The following is a 4,861-nucleotide window of genomic DNA, read 5'->3' as shown; positions in this document are numbered from 1 at the left end:
TACTGTCAAGAAGAGGTCGTTGAGATTCCCTGGGGTTAGAGACCGCCTGCGGACAGAGTTGCAATATCCAAAGGCCTTCAAGAACAGAAAATTTGTTCCACAAAACAAACTGATTCACCATCGGACTCTTCAGGCTCCTGCAGCCCTCACCTTGTGGACAGTGATAATGACCTTATTGTGAACGATGGGGATACACCAGACTCGAGCGATGCAAGATGCATCTTTTGTGATGAAAAGTTCTCTCAAGACAAGAGAGGAGTGGAGTGGATTAAATGTGTTATGTGCCAAGTGCTGGCGCTGAAGGAGCTACATACGTTGACGATTACTGTTAATAATTTCATGCGTAAATATACGAAAGTTGTTTTTTTTAGACTAGTCTACCATTTTGTATTGTTTTTACCCGTTTCACTAAAATATTTCAAAAGATTTCTAGCATCTTTTTGTTGATGCCCATATTTGCACCCTCTCTTTTTAAGTCCAGTTTTAAAAGCTTTTTGTAGTTCTTTGTTTTCCAATAGAAATAATGGATACTAGACATTGTTTCACCTCTCATCATTTCTTAAAATTGTTATAGTTGTTAAAGAAGGTATAAAATCTAGAATTTTAACCGAAAAAGGTACCCTTAAGTCAAAACAAAAGAGGGTGTCCATGCGTTTGTTTGTCGTAGAACGTCTAGGCTGTTCTCTCTAAACATCTGCACCTACATGACCAACCGACAAGCCACGCACAGTGCGTGGTGGAGGGCATCCTGTACCACTGCTAGTCATTTCCTTCCTGCTCCACTCGCAAATAGAACCAGAGAAAAACTACTGTCTATATGCCTCCGTTTGAGCCCTAAATTCCATTGCCTTCTTGGTTCTTACGTGAAATATGTGTTGGCGGCAGCTTCAAATGCCGGTTTTCTAAATTTCTCAATAGACTTCCTCGAAAAGAACACCGCCTAATCTCAAGCGATTCCCATTTGAGTTCTCGAAGCATCTTCGTAATACTTGGACGTTGTTCGAAACTGCGGGTAACAAATCTAGGAGTCTGCCTCTGATTTGCTATAACGTCTTCCTTTTGTCCGACCTGGTATGGATCCCAACTCGAACAGTTCTCAAGAACAGATCGCACTAGCGTCGTATATCCAGGGTGTTTCAAAAATGACCGGTATATTTGAAACGGCAATAAAAACTAAACGAGCAGCGATAGAAATACACCGTTTGTTGCAATATGCTTGGAACAACAGTACATTTTCAGGCGGACAAACTTTCGAAATTACAGTAGTTACAATTTTCAACAACAGATGGCGCTGCAAGTGATGTGAACGATATAGAAGACAACGCAGTCTGTGGGTGCGCCATTCTGTACGTCGTCTTTCTGCTGTAAGCGTGTGCTGTTCACAACGTGCAAGTGTGCTGTGGACGACATGGTTTATTCCTTAGAACAGAGGATTTTTCTGGTGTTGGAATTCCACCGTCTAGAACACAGTGTTGTTGCAACAAGACGAAGTTTTCAACGGAGATTTAATGTAACCAAAGGACCGAAAAGCGATACAATAAAGGATCTTTTTGAAAAATTTCAACGGACTGGGAACGTGACGGATGAACGTGCTGGAAAGGTAGGGCGACCGCGTACGGCAACCACAGAGGGCAACGCGCAACTAGTGCAGCAGGTGATCCAACAGCGGCCTCGGGTTTCCGTTCGCCGTGTTGCAGCTGCGGTCCAAATGACGCCAACGTCCACGTATCGTCTCATGCGCCAGAGTTTACACCTCTATCCATACAAAATTCAAACGCGGCAACCCCTCAGCGCCGCTACCATTGCTGCACGAGAGACATTCGCTAACGATATAGTGCACAGGATTGATGACGGCGATATGCATGTGGGCAGCATTTGGTTTACTGACGAAGCTTATTTTTACCTGGACGGCTTCGTCAATAAACAGAACTGGCGCATATGGGGAACCGAAAAGCCCCATGTTGCAGTCCCATCGTCCTTGCATCCTCAAAAAGTACTGGTCTGGGCCGCCATTTCGTCCAAAGGAATCATTGGCCCATTTTTCAGATCCGAAACGATTACTGCATCACGCTATCTGGACATTCTTCGTGAATTTGTGGCGGTACAAACTGCCTTAGATGAAACTGCGAACACCTCGTGGTTTATGCAAGATGGTGCCCGGCCACATCGCACGGCCGACGTCTTTAATTTCCTGAATGAATATTTCGATGATCGTGTGATTGCTTTGGGCTATCCGAAACATACAGGAGGCGGCGTGGATTGGCCTCCCTATTCGCCAGACATGAACCCCTGTGACTTCTTTCTGTGGGGACACTTGAAAGACCAGGTGTACCGCCAGAATCCAGAAACAATTGAACAGCTGAAGCAGTACATCTCATCTGCATGTGAAGCCATTCCGCCAGACACGTTGTCAAAGGTTTCGGGTAATTTCATTCAGAGACTACGCCATATTATTGCTACGCATGGTGGATATGTGGAAAATATCGTACTATAGAGTTTCCCAGACCGCAGCGCCATCTGTTGTTGAAAATTGTAACTACTGTTATTTCGAAACTTCTGCCTGAAAATGTACTGTTGTCCCAAGCATATTGCAACAAACGGTGTATTTCTATCGCTGCTCGTTTAGTTTTTATTGCCGTTTCAAATATACCGGTCATTTTTGAAACAGCCTGTATGATCCCCTTTACAGATGAACTACACTTTCCCAAAATTTTCCCAATAAACTGAAGACGATCATTCCCTTCCCCGTCACAATCCTGAGATGCTCGTTCCATTTCACATCGATTTGCAACGTGACAATACTCCCAGATATTTAAACGATTTGACTGTGTGAAGCTGGACGCTATTAATACTGTAACCGAAGAACCTGTTTATTTTTCCTACTCATCCGCATTTAATTACATTTTTCTACATTTAGAGCTAGCTGCCATTCATCACACCAACTAGAAATTTTGTCTAAATCATCTTGTATCCTCCTACAGTCTCTCAACTTCGACACTTCCCGTACACCACAGGAGTCATCAGCAAACAACTGCAGATTTCTGCTAACCCTGTCCTCCAGGTCATTTATGCTTATGCAGTCCTATCACACTGCCATGGGGGACTCCTGACCATACTCTTGCCTCGGGAAAACACTCGTTGTCGAAGACAAGGTACTGGGTTCCATTCTGTCTGTGTCTTTGCCAACACCTCTTCTGTTACCGCCTCTACAGCATCTTATATTCGCGTCGTCAGAGTTTGCACATAGAAACTGGTGACCTGAACACACTATCCTTTATATAATCCCACGAGAAAAAAGTCGAGAGGAATTATATCTGGTGGGCGTGGTGACCATGATATCAGACCGTCTCTATAGGCCCATCTGTGCGCAAAGGTTTCATCCAAGAACCGGTGAACAAATAACCTTCAGTGTGGCGGTGTACCAATTTCTGCAACCAAGGGGCACCGTGCACATTCAGAAGTGTATGCACATTCAGAAGTGTATCCATAAAATTTTTATAGCTTACCATTCACAACTGAAGAAATTGCAAAAAGGTGGGAATTTAAGGAGATGGGACCTGGATAAACTGAAAGAACCAGAGGTTGTACAGAGTTTCAAGAAGAGCATAAGGGAACAATTGACAGGAATGGGGGAAAGAAATACAGTAGAAGAAGAATGGGAAGCTTTGAGGGATGAAGTAGTGAAGGCAGCAGAGGATAAAGTAGGTAAAAAGACGAGGGCTGCTAGAAATCCTTGGGTAACAGAAAAAATATTGAACTTAATTGATGAAAGGAGAAAATATAAAAATGCAGTAAATGAAGCAGGCAAAAAGGAATACAAAGTCTCAAAAATCAGAACGACAGGAAGTGCAGAATGGCTAAGCAGGGATGGCTAGAGGATAAATGTAAGGATGTAGAGGCTTGTCTCACCAGGGGTAAGATAGATACTGCCTACAGGAAAATTAAAGAGACATTAGGAGAAAAGAAAACACTTGTATGAATTTCAAGAGCTCAAATGGAAATCCAGTTCTAAGCAAAGAAGGGAAAGCAGAAAGGTGGAAGGAGCATATAGAGGGTCTATACAAGGGCTATGTACTTGAGGACAATATTATGGAAATGGAGGAGGATGTAGATGAAGATGAAATGGGAGATATGGTACTGCGTGAAGAGTTCGACAGAGCACTGAAAGACCTGAGTCGAAACACGGCCCCGGGAGTAGACAACATTCCATTAGAACTACTGACAGCCTTAGGAGAGCCAGTCCTGACAAAACTCTACCATCTGGTGAGCAGGATGTATGAGACAGGCGAAATACCCTCAGACTTCAAGAAGAATATAATAATTCCAATCCCAAAGAAAGCAGATGTTGACAGATGTGAAAATTACCGAACTATCAGTTTAATAAGTCACGGCTGCAAAATACTAACGCGAATTCTGTACAGACGAATGGAAAAACTAGTAGAAGCCGACCTCGGGGAAGATCAGTTTGGATTCTGTAGAAATGTTGGAACACATGAGGCAATACCGACCCTACGACTTATCTTAGAAGCTAGATTAAGGAAGGGCAAACCTACGTTTCTAGCATTTGTAGACTTAGAGAAAGCTTTTGACAATGTTGACTGGAATACTCTCTTTCAAATTCTGAAGGTGGCAGGGGTAAAATACAGGGAGCGAAAGGCTATTTACAAATTGTACAGAAACCAGATGGCAGTTATAAGAGTCGAGGGACATGAAAGGGAAGCAGTGGTTGGGAAGGGAGTGAGACAGGGTTGTAGTCTCTCTCCAATGTTATTCAATCTGTATATTGATCAAGCAGTGAAGGAAACAAAAGAATAATTCAGAGTAGGTATTAAAATCCATGGAGAAGAAATAAAAACTTTGA

Source organism: Schistocerca cancellata, chromosome 9, assembly GCF_023864275.1.
Source record: "Schistocerca cancellata isolate TAMUIC-IGC-003103 chromosome 9, iqSchCanc2.1, whole genome shotgun sequence".
Classification (NCBI taxonomy): domain Eukaryota; kingdom Metazoa; phylum Arthropoda; class Insecta; order Orthoptera; family Acrididae; genus Schistocerca; species Schistocerca cancellata.
The sequence above is the reverse complement of the archived record's forward strand: the minus strand, read 5'-3'. Positions refer to the sequence as shown.